This window comes from Pogonomyrmex barbatus, unplaced genomic scaffold (genome assembly GCF_055798465.1).
Source record: "Pogonomyrmex barbatus isolate J1 unplaced genomic scaffold, ASM5579846v1 scaffold14, whole genome shotgun sequence".
In the NCBI taxonomy this organism is placed as follows: domain Eukaryota; kingdom Metazoa; phylum Arthropoda; class Insecta; order Hymenoptera; family Formicidae; genus Pogonomyrmex; species Pogonomyrmex barbatus.
Window position 1 is genome coordinate 912,775 of NW_028297110.1, and position 16,807 is coordinate 929,581.

General features: G+C 30.5%; 2 protein-coding genes across 6 annotated transcripts in view; one reads left to right on the forward strand and one right to left on the reverse strand.

Annotated features, from left to right (window-relative positions):
- Positions 1-16,807, reverse strand: part of LOC105424883 (Na channel protein 60E) — an 82,752-nt gene that overhangs the window by 58,763 nt on the left and 7,182 nt on the right. The gene's annotated exons all lie outside the window — the stretch shown is intronic.
- Positions 1-16,807, forward strand: part of pyd (zonula occludens-like protein polychaetoid) — a 62,469-nt gene that overhangs the window by 1,957 nt on the left and 43,705 nt on the right. The gene's annotated exons all lie outside the window — the stretch shown is intronic.

Below are 16,807 nucleotides of genomic sequence, written 5' to 3' on the forward strand. Positions count from 1 at the left end.
TGTGAGACGCATTTTTATCTTGCTTTGAAAACATGGAGGAGCGATACGTTTCGACTTTCGAGAATAGAGAATACATTATTTCGAAAATTAATCATTTTATTCTAATTTGCTTTAGCTTTTTGACTCTTTGTATAATTCACTATCATTCGTGCATTATATATTTCTACTAAAATTGCATTCGTAAGTCATCGTGTACAATGAAATTAAAATCGCTGCAAATATACCAGCGGACGGAATATTTTACTCTTACATCGCACGCAATATTAACTCGAATTTCGTGCTTTTCACTGATTCCCGGATATCTATTTATACTCTTATACACACGATATCTTGCTCCATTAAATTATGAATGCTGGAAACACGTTATATCGTTTAGTGTAAAATATACACGGTTGAATAACGTGACGTTTTACGAAGAGATATGGATATATATAATGGATATATAAAATCCTTTTTTTTTTTTTTTTTTTTTTTTTTTTTTTTTTTTTTTTTTTTCCATAGGTTTGTTTTACGAGATTCTCATTGCCTCGTAATGAACTATTGAAATCTCGGGAATCAAAATCGTTTCTTCACGTGAAAAATTTTTCTTTTTCATTTCCTCGTAAATAACTGCCGTAAAAACTTTTATATGCGGGGCGTAGTTTCGCGGGGCAAAGGTAAATTAAGTTTCCCGTTTTTACGTGCGAAGTTAGTATATATGAATAAAAGTAGAGGAAATTGCTATCATTTATTTATTGCAGTCCTTATTTATTTTGATTTCTCAAATCGGTACCGTCAACATGTTTATTAAGAGTTTAAAAAAGAATATTTTTTGTTTCAATGAGTTTCACAAAACTAGTTTATATAGGAGTTTATTTAATGCATGAGCACATTTCTAAATAAAAAAGGTCAATTAAACGAATACACAGGACGTAAATTAATAGCAATATAATATATATAAAAAAATAATAAGTTTAATATTCATGAAAACCTTTTGATTTTACAAAGCCTACTTCAGCCTATATAAACTTGTAGAATTACAATTAATACATTTTAAATATTTTTAAATATTTATTATTAAAACGTAAAACGTGTTTTGTTCGATGACAAATAATGATGAGATAAATGATTTTTTATTCATAGGCGAAAAAGAATAGAATCATGTTGTAAACCAATATTCTATATTTGTTTCTGTTTCTGTTATAAAGCATGATGTCTAAAATTATAGAAATTTAAAACTAGATAACAATACAGAGAAGAGAAGGGACAAATTAAATTGAAATTAAAATCAATGAAAAATTTGTTTAAATAGAAAACAGATAAGAGAAACTAGAAAATACAAACTTAGAATTCAGAAGTATATTAAACTATATAAATGCGTTGAACCAAATTAAAATAGGTATTGCTAATATTTGAGCGGTGGCAGGTAAAGATGAGACAATACGTGTATAGTAATACAATAAATAAATAAATGGTTCTTTGAACACAAAGAGACAAACGACATTCAAAACATTTCTAAATATTAGATAATGAGCATCATTGCGCACAACGTTTATTAAATAATTAATATAATTAATATAAATATGCGGAAAATATTAATAGACTGAATAAACGTAAATGATTTACGGTTTCGTATCAATATTTTGAGTTTCTCTTTTGCATCATTATATAAATTACGGAAACAATACGTGAGTTCATGCTGGTGTTAAGAATGCGAAGCCCGCATATGAACCTATTTTCAAATAACGCGAAACAAAATAAGATGTAATTATCATGCTGGGAACTGCATACGACATTAGCGTCCAAAGTAGAAAAACACGTCGGGCGAAGTAACCGGGGGGATAAAAAACGAGCGCTTCGTTTAAGCTCTCCCTAGATTTTCCATTTTCGTACGTCGCACGCGGAGTAAAATGCTGACCTACTCGTGAGTTCGGTCCTGACACTAATTAATATCATGGGCTACTACAGCTTGTACATAAAAAAAGTGTACGAAAATGTGTACGTGATATAATTCATCGAGTAAATTTATTTCGAAAAAGTGGAAATGAAATCCGCTGTCATGATATATTCGATATGTTAGACAGCTTTTATATGCGTTCGCAAAAATGAAAAGAATATCGTTAAAAAAGTAGAACGCGAGATCCACCATAATATATAAATAGTATGTGAGATACGTTAATTTTCTCGAATATCTGGTAATTTTAAAATTATGTAAATATAAGACGCGCGATGTGTAGTAATGTTTAATATAAGTAATGTTAAATTATATGAAAAAGAGAGAATAGAATCATGCAAAATATCAGTTTCATAAAATATCATTTGGTTAGCTTTGAGCACAGCATACATTTATATGATAAAATCAATACAATAATCGTGTATCTTAATTTTATATAATTAAATTGTGATATATAATAATTTATATACACATTTCGTTGAATATAATATTATGCAATATTCGTTATATGCAATATTCGAATATAATATATTGCAATATGCAGTGTGGCTACACACACACACACACACACACACACACACACACACACACACACACACACAAAATAACAATTATAACAGACTAAAAATTTTATAAAATTTTTGTGCAAATATATATAATACTAATATATCTTTATTAAATTATTTTGAAACAAAATGAAATAACTTTATATTGTTGGTTAGTATCACGAAATAGAAAATATGTAAAAAATTGAATTTTTTTATTAGAAAATTTGTCATCTTAAGTGATATTTTTATAAAATATTTTTAATTTAGAAATAGCATCCGATTGCATGAATCTTTAAATTCATATTTAGAATTTTTTAATTAGTAATTGTAAAAAATATATAATTTATATAATAGATATGCATATACAGTTGTACAATTACAATACATGGATATTGCTGAAATTATCACATCACAATTAAAAATATAATTGGTTTCAATATATTTGTCAATAAATAAGTTAGAAGAATGTTCAATCGCTTAAATAGAATTTGCAATAATGATGGCAGTGTAGTACATACTTGGATCGTTATTCATGCTTCTCGGTTATAACCATTAGCATTTCAACGTTTCGCATGCTGTAATGCAGACTTGTACGTCTGATTACAAGACGGCATTAACTACTGCGCGCGTGGGCGACTCGAGCGTCTACTTTTCCACTGCTCAATAGTAGTGGCATTGTACATACGGTCATACGGTGAATTTTACCGAAGAAAATTACATATCTAGACAGATGCTGCATAAAAATCGCTCGTAAATGCGCTTGTACCAGTGTCGCGAAAACATACGCCAGCGAAAATCGAAGGTCCTTGTCCACATTCATGTGCTATCCCGTAGCACGTGAAATGACTTAAGTCGTGATAGTATCCATTGCTATTAAAGAGCGTTGCATCACGTTGATACTGATAGAAGCAGTCACTTTGTTTTGCGACAAAATGATGAAAACTGCATAAACATTGTTCATTGCGGTTCAATGCAGTGCATGCGCTTTTTTCTTGTGTGTTTTTAACAAAAAGCATAAGAGTTACTTTCTGACTTTAATCGATGAAGACTTAATCTTATCTAAGTTTATCCATTGTTTATTCATTGGCCTTTAGGTTAATTAAAATATTTAATTCATGTAATGCATTGTTGCTTTTCCGCAAGTAACTTAAATTATGTTGTCGGCTACATCGACAGTGCCTCAGGTCAAGAACTTTCGACGTTCACGCATTTATTAATGAAGCAAGCATTTCTTGCCTTCAGAAGCTTCTATAACATGTTTCTAATGCTACAAGAATGATAGCTTTACACTCGAGTTATTCGCGACAACAAATATTACTCTGTCGCTATAAAATAAAACTCGTAAGAAAAAAATCTAACTTGATTGATTTGCGACAATAGCATTTATAATATATCTTTATTTAAAACAATTTTAGTTATTAATGTAGAGTTTTAATTTTTCATAAAATGACTTACATTATGAGACGAGAGAGAAAGAAAGAAATATTTTATTATTTTTCTCTCTGAATTTATTTTATATTTTATATAATAAGCATCACACGTATATTATCAAACTGCATTATGAAAGCTTACTGAACTCAAGGCGGACAAATCGAAATTTGTCCAATGATTATTGCAACTTTCGCAAGCAGATTCTAACATCTCAATCCTAAAACAGTAAGCCGTATCATTCGAGAATACATCAAATATCTCTTTCGTAATTCACTTCGATTTATCAATTTTTTTAATCTCATCATCTATTCAATTTTATTACACATCTCGAACAAAAAAAGCTTTGCTGAGACAGTTGAATAATTTGAGCGATGCAAGCTGATTGTTATCATCAATCATACAATTGTATATATTGTTCGCTCTCAAATCACATTGTAAAATTAAAACTGATATATATTCGTTTTCACGATCTCAACAAAATAAGTATCGATTATTCATACAATATACATGTGAATATTTTGGCACTTGATTTGCAGAATTTACAATACAATTTATGATAATCTGGATATCGATAACCGTGCTAGCTAGAAAACCAGATGATTGAAATCGCATTTGACATTGTCTGGATTCCTATCGTTTTCTCTTGGTTTTCGCAATATATTGAAAATCCTCTTGACGGAAAGCCGTTCGAAAAAAAAGTGATCGTATGAATTTATATTTATTATCGTGTTTTCTTATCTTTTTGATACAAATATCTAATGTCTTTGCGAATCAAACCGATAGGCGAACCTAACGGCTTGTTTTGGGAAGAATTTATGCCGAAGCCATAAGGAAATGTAATATTGGTTCCGATCTATGGGAGGATAATAAAAATGTATGTTTCATAAATCTTTTCGTAAAAATTTAAAATGTACATTGCATTCAACATATATAAAACAAAACATTGACAGTGTTTAACGATAAAGATCAGTTATTAATTTTTTAAAAATTATAATTAACTATTATTTTCTACAGAAATTGACATTATTTATGTATGCATATTTTATATTGTTTGTAGTACAATATACTTAATTCATACATTAACAACATGTCATTAAAATTATTAATAATTACATTTATACAAATTAAAATATATCGTGAACATTATTTTAGTCGTTATATATTCTGCATCAGCATAGAAAAATAAATCAACTTATAAAAGTCGATAAATGTAAATAAATATTTATGTCATGTTTTATAATGAAATTTTTCAATGTAGTATGGAGCAATAAAAAATTGGTTTTAACACGTTGATTTAACATGTTACTATTAATTTTTGCGATAAGCACGGACTGAATACAAAGTAAAAAGTAAATTCATTTTTCTGCACGTAAAATATAGATAAATAATGGTACCCATTTATTTGTCAAATTTGATAAACTTTGTCTTTTCATATAACAGATGACAAATGAACTTTATACAAAAATTTGAAGTATCACTAATAGTTTTAATATTCCTTCGAAAATATCATGTACTTTACATACACTTACATACACTTACATTTTGCTCTATCAGTTAATAGAAGATAAAACTTTTCGTAACTACAATCGCGATCAACTTGAGATTGATAACTATTCAGTACAGAATATCTTCTCTCATCAAAATTGAAGTTAGAAACTTCGGTAAAGCACATATCGATTTTAACAATACTCCGCAAAAGTACGATGAGAACTTGTGTTTCCCTTATTTCAAATATATTGATATTTGATAGATATTAGTGTACACGGATGCAAAAGTTCGCTGTCTCGAATATACAAAAGCTGAAACTTTATAACAAATCTACCACCGCCTTGATTGCCCCAGCACCGAGGTTTCTAGTTCTGGTTACACGACGCCGACCGCAAGCCACGTGCAAATTAACTGTTTGGACGGCAACGTGAAATTATTATTCTAGTAACACGAAGCGTCTGTATTTCTAGCGTCTTTCTGTAACTAATAATACTCTTATTTTCCGCGAGCAGCTAATTAGAAATCACACTCTAATTAAAAATATATCTGAATGTAATTACTTTTTTTATTATTATTTTTTTTTTAAATACATACGTTACAATATAAAGTTTTTAATATGTGATGTATACAAAGAATCTTTGTTATTTGAGAAATTATATAAAAGAAACGGGAGACAATATTAATAGACAGCATAATATTATAATTATAAGACTATAAACAATACTATAAACTTTCAAATTTCTCATTTATTCAAAAATTAGGCATTTATTTGTTATCGATCGTTTGCAAGAAGCGCAAGTAATATTGTTCATATAAAGACAAAGTAACAAATAAAAAGACAAGTTCGAAGACACTACGGTAACATAACCCGATTCGTGTTATGTATGTCTCGGGCAAGAGAGGAGCGTTCGAAAAGAAAATAGAAAGATTCGTATCTTGCCGATTAGTTTTTCCTTCTTGGGGATTTTCCCGGGATCTTCCGATTTTGCTCGGTCGCGTGTAATCTCGATTCGTGTCCGAAAGCAACACCTCCCTCAATGAGAACACCTTTCGCCACGTCTCTCACTGTCTCGGCCGTCCTTTTGCCGGGCATTCCGACGCGGATATATCGTTATAACGCTTCGCCGTCTACGTACGTATACGCGCGAAATGGATCCCCGTTATCTCATTGTGAGGAGATTTCCAATAGACCTCGTCAACGTTCCTTTCACACCAGACTTCACAACGGCTGTTTGCATTCGGCCCTGTGTGCCGTGAGGCTACAATGTATGTACACCGTGAAGACTGCGTTATGCACCGCGTCGAATCATATCGCACGCTTACGTACCTCGTTGTCGCAATAGAAATTCCGTACCGGAACGTGCCCGTAGTATTCCGTACTATAAATAATAATTTAATTAAATCAGCGAGGTGCCATCGTTGATCGCCGTCGCGGCCTTCGATTGTACGACGATTGTTCAACGAATTGTATTCCGGAGATCGCGGCGTTATTGCATTGTGTACTGTAGTGAGATACTTAACCGATTTTATTTCCCTGACTCTAGAAATTTAATTTAATACTATTCAATGTAATACTGGGAACTATTTATTTTGAGTATTAAAAACATCATTGTTCAGTGTTTTTAATACTCAAATTAATTGACCTTTTAATATTAAATTTCTAGAAGGGAAGAATTTACTCTGCACTCATTTCTTAAAAACATATTTAAATTGATTAATTAAAACGTATGTTAACATAAACATACGATGTCTTACGTGATTTCATGTTGATATCATGAAATTATGAGCTTTTGCATTTGTATTCGGCTTTACGTGCAAAAATCTTTAGGATATCTAGATCTTTAGAATATGAATTAGATTCAGATGATAACCGATAAGCTAAGAATAGAGATTAACCTAAAGCGGGAGATATATAGTTCGATTTCTATTACAATGTTGGCAAATCGCACGAGACTTATTTTGGCTTTCTGATAGATCTCTGTTGTAAAATAAAGAATTTACTTGCATAAAACGACGGTATGATTGTCGTAACACGCGAACTGGCTTGCATCGAAGACTACATTTTCTTTTGGCATTGCCGGCATTTGCATTTCAAATAGAAAATGTGGAACAAAAATAATAAACTCTGTAGGGAAACGGCATGAAACTCGGCATTCTCGAAGAGCATAAATCTCTCGTAGCAAATTAAAAAAATGTAACACACGATATACAAATGAATAAGTTTTTCAAGATTTGCCGTTTAAACGACTCCATAATTGTGTTTATAACCTTGTGAATGGTTGTACGCGAAAGATGTAGAATAAAGAGAAAATCCTAATGTATCCTGGCATGAGGTAAAAAGTTTTATTGCGGTGAAATAGAACATTTGCTCGCAATATCGTTATTCGATTGCATACACGTATAAAGTTAAACGATCGATAGGTACCCGATAAAAGGAAACCGTCTTATCGTTCTGGCTCGATTGAAAATAATCTCCGAATCTAACGAAAAGAAAGAAAATAGGCTGATCTGTATTTAGAACATGCCTGCAAGATCGCCGATAGATATAAACCGCCTCTAAGTCGATCGATTTCGGCTGCCCATTTTATATTAGCACCGCGTGAGAAAAGCTTTTGTTTTCGAAAGGATCTGGAAATGGAAGTATAATCGCAAAATGTTTTATTCCCATGGACATATATCAGAAAGATTAGTTTTCTCTGATAACATCTTTTACTCGGTCAGGTTATATGAACCGTAAAAGAGAGATGGCGATTTATTCTTTGAGGACTTCTATAATAATGCATATTTTAATAATAAAGAAGAAAAATATTACATTCTTGAAATAAGATGTTTCATATTAATATGCTATGTATATTTACACACAGGGAGTTGTAGTTTAAAAATTTTGAGATGAGTATGTTTTTTTACAGCTTGCAAATAGTTAATTGGATTGAAGAAAAATGTGATATACATTTATTTTCCATAAAAATTTTTATTGTAACAACGTACGAAAAATATATATTTTTCAATAATATGTTTATACATTTGATAACATATATATATATATATATATATATATTTTGAAAATAATATAAGCTAATTGTTTCCATATTTATTTAACTTATTTATTATTTGTTATATAAAAGATATATGACTCTTGTTTTGCTTAAAATATTAAATTATTAGTATTCCAAACTGAAAATTTGTGGGATTATTAAGTAAGAAATTGTTTTCTTTACATTATATAAAATTACATTGTGGTCCGAATTGTGGCCACATACAAAAAGTCAAATAACGCATTTTTATACGCATGAACATTTTCTTTTGATTAAAAATGAAATGTGAGAAATGTGAAAAATATGAAAACACTGAAAGAAATTAAATCAGCGTTTGTGTGCATATATATATATATATATATATATATATATATATATATATTCATGCAGCTGCACACGATATATGCAAATAAAGCTCTTTTTCCGTAGATCACTTGAGTTATATATCAATCAATTTAAGAATTTGTTTTCGGGAAAATTATTGCAGCACTGTTATCTATCTCGATTGAACTGTCCGGCCTAAATTATGCGCCCTATTTGCTAGATATCACATTATATTATCAATTGTAACTAGCGTCATAAAATACGCTTCCGCGGTTGACGCAATTTAATCAGACCAGTGAGCCGAGTAGCCGCGCCATTCATCAATTCAAATAAGCTGCAATCAAAGTTGGTTGTGCTATGCAGTGCCTGTCAGATGTATTCGATGCAGGCCATACGAGGTATAGCGCAGAGAAACGATAACAAGCCTCTCGCTGTGCTTCCTTGCCAATGCGATTTCGCTCTATCTGGCATCGCGATTCGCGTATCTGCAAACTCAAAACGGAACATCGTTTCGACTACGATCGCGGAACCTTTCGATGCAATTCAATCGCACAATTCTACGCCCGCAGATATCTGCGGAAACCCATCATAGTAATTTTTCTTTGAATTTGAATTTGGTGTCGACTACAAAAATAATCTTTGCTTTGAGATTTAATTTAACACTGAATATTTAAATATCTTACGCTTTCTTGCTTTTATTACTTGCGATCTCTTATTTTTTTATGAATTACAATGTGCATGATGTGCATAATGCAATGGTAAGAAAATATTTTATTTAATTGATCGAATCTTGAATTTAAATGAGATTCTCTGCACTTTTACGAAGTTTTACGAAGTTTTCGCGCGCGGTAAGGCATATCTATGTTGAACAAATTGTTATCGTTGCTTCGTGAGATCGAGTTAAATTGCCAACGACCGCGCGTTATGAAATAACTAATGGTGCTTGTGCATGCAATCATTGTCGATTGAAGTTAATTTCATTGGCGGGCATTTCCGTGTCGGGGAGAACTAGGACGAGCTTCATGGTCATCTCCATTTTTTTTATTGCACGAACACATCGAATTTTTTATTGGGAATATCGCGCAAAACGAAGCACGAGGCGAAACGTTTGGCGTTTTCGTTTTATTATTCGTTCGCAAGAAATTATGTCTTCTCGAAAATCAATCACGATCAATTAATGTTACGCTGTCCATTACGTTTATAATGACCTGATTGTAGATAACGCGGTACTAACGATGCCACGAGAAAATGCATTGTGCGTTGGTATATGTCCATATTGCTACGCATATCAACATCGGACTGGCAATGTCTTGATAAACTAAACAGGGCGTACTTCAAACCCCCATTTTAAGTCATTTACAAACTAGCACATACAAAACTAGCAAAGTTACCGTGTAATTAAAATTACGGACAATTATAGATGAATCAATCTTTCTATAATCAGTATATCACTATTTTAAATATAAATGAATTAGAAATGATTGGATTTATTTCATTTCCTTCGTTTTCATGCCGGATATAATATTCTATTAAGACATTTTAATCTCTCTCATTTGTAGAAAGGTTCTATTCGTAGGACGATTTTCCATTAAGTCATAAAACGGGGAGCACCAGGTGAATAAAAGTAAAAATATTCGAATGATGGGTTATTTATAAAGGTCGTTTCTACTCTTTATGGCCTGTATCGTGTCATATTATGCAGAAATATGGGAATTTTGCAACAAAAAAGCTTGAGAATGCATTCATGATTGTATCTAAACGACGCTCCGTAAAATAGGATATCAAGACCGTGCGCTGGCTCATTTCTTCCTCAAGAAAAGCATTTAAATAGTATTTGAATTATCCGATTCTGTACAATTTATGAAGCCATAACAGGAGCAATAATCAAAAACATAAAGAAATTACGACCATGAAGCCGGCTTCTCTCATATTTTGCGATATACTTCCGACATGCCGACAGCTTAATGGCTGAATAATGAGAGGTTATTACTATTGCTGCGTGAAGAAGCAGTCTACAGTTCGCGAACTTAATGCGAACATAATAGTAAATGTAAAGACCTGAAAATTAAGTATTATGCACATTCTAAACTTATATTTTTGTGTATATTCGCCATATCATATAAATTTTACTTTATATATAATATTTTGTTTAAGAAAAAGTTTATTTCGAAATCAATCCTTCCTTTCAATAATATTAATTATTGAAAATTATTAAGTATTAAAGAAACTATAAGTAGATATTTAGAAATTTCACGAAATGAGTAACATGAAAATATATTAATAAATTCAAATTACTTAGTGCACCATAGAAACTAGAATATTTAACGTATGTTTTTATATTTTTCGCTTCTTTTCCTTATCATGATGAATTTACAATTAGTGTTAGTAAAAAGCTTCGTCGGTTGCTTAGTGAAAGAACATCGGAGAGAGAAAAGCTGCGAAAGGCCAGAGGTGAAAAAAGTCTGGATTCCTAAAGGCGAGTTAATACCGACTCGCATAATCTTATATATTCATAATCTTAAGATATTTATAATATAGTGTCAAAGGATAACAGGAACTATTTTTGCTCAGCTTATATATTATATCTTGAATTTTCGTTGTCGTCTACTTTGATGGGGCACTACTGGTACTTTCTTTCTCTCACTTTCTTTTTCCGTATTTCCTTTCACAGAAACATCACGATAAATTCCTGACATAATTATATTCGATCAGTGTCTGTTCAACATTTTCATTGTTTCTGATTTTGTTTGAAGCCATAACATTTGACTGATACGAGCATGCTGCCAATATAGGAACATTTCATATGCCATATTTAGATAAGGCAATTGCAATCGAAGATGTATTGCTCGTAACAGCGGCATAGCTTTCAATTTTATTGACGACAGATGTAACTTATATTTGACACGATCGATAATAACATTCTATTTATTCTTTTTCCTAAATTTCGAGGATTAATCTATTTTTATGGCTTTATTTATTAATGATATGAAGAAAGAAAGAGAATTTTCTGGAAAATTTGAAGCACAAAAATAAAATGTCTTATTAAATTTTTAAGAAACGCTAATATAACAATCTATTGAAAATTGTAACAACACTTTTTTAAAAGAAGCGATATGCCATTTTATTGGATTTTTCACGAGAATATCGCTTAATTATATATTATATAGCGCAAAATTATGTTGTGTTTGATCATATCAGTTAAGTGTATAAATCGAGAGTTACAATTAACTCCAATAATAGTAAACGCCCATCCTATAATTGACAATCCATCCGTTAACATAATTGACAGATTTACGTAATCTGATGGATACAACTGTCCGCACGATGATTGAATATCACTCAAAAACGATCGACGTTTCTTCCGTTCATTGACGTCAATATTATTATTTACGGCGCAATTAATCACATGATTTAACTACAATTCTCGATTTTCCGAGCAATTTAATTAACATATCACTTATGCGACATAGAGTGAGAATATGATTGGTTCGATAATTTCATAATTTCTCAATACCTCATCTTCATTTTAAAGATGAAAAGCATGCACATACAATCGTTTATTTTCTTTGAGATGTTTGTTTTTCCAAAGCATTAAATGCAATTAAATTAAAATTTATTGTCAATGCTTGTTTCTATACTCTATGAATTCCTTTTGTTAATCCTTTATTTCGTAATAAGATAATGAAGATTAGATAGAGAAGAGAAAATAACAAATTGTTACGAGCGGTCGAATAATTCGATTTTCGGAGTTCACGGCAATATTTTAAACGCCATTTTACGCAGGGACTATTCCGTACAGCATTTTCTGTTATCGTGTCGGCGCGGTGAATTATACGTTCCGAAGAGAAGAAAACGGTGAGTCGGAGAGAGAAAGAAGAAAAGAGAACAAAAGGGTGATGGAAGTTTCTGTTCTTGTCGTATTCCTTCTCTTTTTCCTTTTCGCAGAGAAGGAAAGGGGTCTATGCTTTTCCGTACGCTTCTTTTGTCTGCTGTGCTTATTTTTCTTTTTTAGCTGACTCGTCTTAAATATTCACATTTTAACTTATCTCGGATAAATTTGCATCCGACAGAATGTAATGCTAGTTGTTTGAATTTTATGAGTTATCCGTTAATTAGAAAAATTTTTGTAAAAATTTTTTGCGAAATATTTCTTTAAAAAATAGTATTACATCTTGTATATTATTTGACTAATATTATACGAATTTTGTTTTAACAAAAACTTAAATAATTAATTCCAATAGAATCTCTTCTCAGCAAGAATGTTTTTCAAGACACTTAATTTTAAAATTTAAGGAATATTAAGAAAGATTGTATGCAATCAAATATTGACAAAGAAGAAATGCATTTATATCTTGTAGATTTATTTAGATGAGAAACTTTCAGAAATCATTACATTATAGAAATGCAACATTTAGAGAGAAATTATGTTAATATCCCTCTGAATTATAGGTTTGATTGAAAATTTAAAAGCGTCTTACGTGTTAAGTTTCTAAAGGTAAAAGTTCTAGGCAAAAGTTTCTCCTATTTAATTTTTTAATGAACTTTACTATAACTATTACCACATATATAGAGTATATGCGCATACTGTACGAATATAAATTATACTGTAGATGGCAATGAGATTATGTAACTTTCTTATATAATATACTTTTTCACACTTATTCACTTGGAAAAACTTAGTAGATCGATATATGCGTGTGGCTTATAAAATTAATAGCGAATTAAAAAAATTTTTGTTTTCTTTGTATTGAATGAAATATTGCGTAGCTTTATAAAAATGTTTCGCGAACACACATTATTTTTATAAAAAATAAAATCCGTTATTAATATTATTCTACGACTCGAGAAAGAATTTCGCTAAATTTACTTAATAATATATAGTTAATGTTTCATTATTGTTTCATTATATAATGACATAATAAAAAAAGAATTTTTAAATTATTGAACATTTTTATCGTGAACAAGTTTTATGTTAGAAATATATAAAAATATTTAAATTCTTGTTCTGAATATTCTTATTCTATAAATAAAAAAAAGAATTTCAAATAAATTCTATAGCAAACATTTATTTATATAAAATTTAATTGCTGAAATATCTCTAGCTATATTAAAAAATTTTTTATTGGATTGTGTATCAATATTGTGTATATATATATATATATATATATATATATATATATATATATGTGTGTGTTTATATTATAAACAAACTTTGAAAAAATATTTTATTATAATTAAACAAACATATATCCATGACTTCCTATAAAGAATAGAAAAAATACTTTTTTTTTTCTTATCTTTTAGGCTTGTTAATTTATGTTATCTTTTAGGCTTAATAATTCCGCTTAATATAGAAATTTTAGAAATTAGATTATTGATAAACAGATATTTTTAGGCCGACATTAGACCGACATCGATAAAAATTATGAAAAGTGCCATGGTCGCGTATCTGAGAAATGCCACGAAATTACAACTTCGTGTTTTATCACGTTAACCGCATATTCCTATGACACACTTTGCCGTGGCATGTGGATAAGTTATCGATAGTTTGTATCGCGTGCAGATGCCGCGCTAGTGATAAATTCCGCTACTAATTCTGTGCATCATCGGTGACGCACTTTGCAGCGAAAATGTACTTCTTCATAGCCGCGTCACTGCGCTAAGCGCTTAAAATGTCTTCAGGAGTGCCATTTATCGATTTGTGAGAAACGGACCGCAATGCTAATATAAATTATGAAATAATAGTGCGAACCTGCCGCTATCGTAATTCGGTCTACGCCGTTATATAGAGTACTCGCTTTTTCGGACTGATGAATTTAAAATATGCCAGATTTTCGTTCCATTTCTTAATCTTAAACGCTTTTTTTGTTAGCAATGAGACTCCAAATTTTGTTCCCTTTCTGTCAAAAAATAGTTTACGTAAAATTAACTGACACGGTTTTTCTAAAATTTAATTCGTCGCTACGTATTGATCTACACTGTTAAATATATTTTTAATTTAAATTTTGCTACAAATTTTTTAAAGAAAAATTAATTAGATATTTAAGCAGAATTCATAAAATTGTTAAAATAATAGATATGTTATGTTGTGTAAAAATCTACATATAGTCTTAAAATAAACAGAAAGAAATATAATTAATTACATATTAGTTTTAAATAATAATTTATAGCAAAATGAGTTTTATAATGTAATAGGAAACGGTTTCTAAGTAAAAATGAAAAAAGAGAAGAGAAAATGCCTCTGATTTGGATCTATTGCAGTATGACGGTCAACGTAATAATACAGTGTGTTGAAAGAATAAAATAATAATAACCCTTCTCTTTTTTTTTTTCAAGGCAATGATATTTGGAGCTCGCTTACACACCGCTTACACACCGCGAATCTCGTAAAGCCCAAATGTCAGGTGTCATGAACAGTTAACCGCAATGAGAAACAAAGTTCATACTGCGGCCGATTAATTTTAATTTAAACGGAAATGCGGCCTACTTTAATTGTCCGGCTCTGACCTGACGGTATTCATTTCCCGGATTGTTACGTCTGGAAATATCGCGCCTGAGTTCAAGAAAAGAGTATCTATGACAAAGACAAATGCGGTTGGATCTAGCGGCATTAACGGAAATATGATGAACGATAGTTTATCGCTGGAGAAAGAAATTATCAGAAGCGTGTTTAACTTTATCGTTGTTCGACCAGATTAAAGAGATTCCTATCGTTTCTCTTTAGCATGCCATAAAATTCTATCGATTTTCACCGAGTAATTGTTATAGTATAGAGATAAATACCATCTTGCTGTATAAAATTAATAGTTGTAGAATCCTTCCAAGATTTACTCACATGTTTTATCTATTCGAGATCAAGTAAAATGAATATAAATAATATGTATATTCCAATTTACTCTTCTAATTCTTATTCATGAATTTTAATGAAAAATTTAAATAATGACTTTGGTCATTCATCAATTAATTATTGAAAAAAAATATATAATAGAAAAGAAGAAGAGAATTTCGGATTTCACAGAAAAAATACAAATTGTTTTTATGTTTTTAAAGTCAATTTAGTTTGTTATTTTTTATCATGAACAAAGGATTATCTATGTATTTAATGTAATTATAAACTATTAACTTGAATGAATCATAAATAAAATTATGTAAATAAGAATATGAAAGAATGTTAATGAATTTGAAATTTTTGCCTGGCAAGTTGATAAGTCTTCTTTTCAGTTTCTATCAACGAATACTTCGGTTAACGAACGACTCTGAGTTTTCTTATCATTCACTAGGATCAGCATATTTTCCTTTCATGCGTCACGTTTTTGAAGAAAGGAATAGGAAGGGATAAGCAAAATGACCGAACCACCTTCCTTGTCGCCATTGTACGAATTTCGTTACCGCTTAAGGTGAGGTTGCGCCAAAGGGCTCGCGTGATCACGTGTCTCGTGGAAATTAAATGTAGCGACGGGGCAAACGGCAACGGGTATCGTAGCTTTCATAGGTTTAAATGACCTTGATGTTTTATTTATCATCGATATTTTACGCGACTTTGTGTCGCGGGATATCACATCTAGTATATAATATTTGATATTAATTTGATTTAAGCTTTTTACAATCGCTTCTAACGCGTGAAAAGCAATTAAAATCAGTTAAAATCAGTTTGTCATTAAGAAAAAAAGATTTTTTCAGGTTTTTCGATGATGTTGATTTAAATTCCTTAATTAACAGAAGAAATAATTCCTAACATTGGCGTTATTTCTTCTGATACATCATGGAATTAACATTGATGCACTATTAAATTGGAAAACTAAATCTGTAGAAAATAACTAAACTAACTAAATTTTTCTTTTATTTCTGAACGAATTTTACACTGAATTTTACACTGAGAGAAGCTTTATTAAAGATTTAAATAATCACGTGAAGTAATTTGATAGAAAATTGATTACAGATTTGATGACTAGAAATATAATTATAAACGAGTTTATCAAGAAAATTTTAAATCGTATCAATTTGAAAATGTAACAAGTTGATTTTCTGTATTTAGCAAAATCGACTTG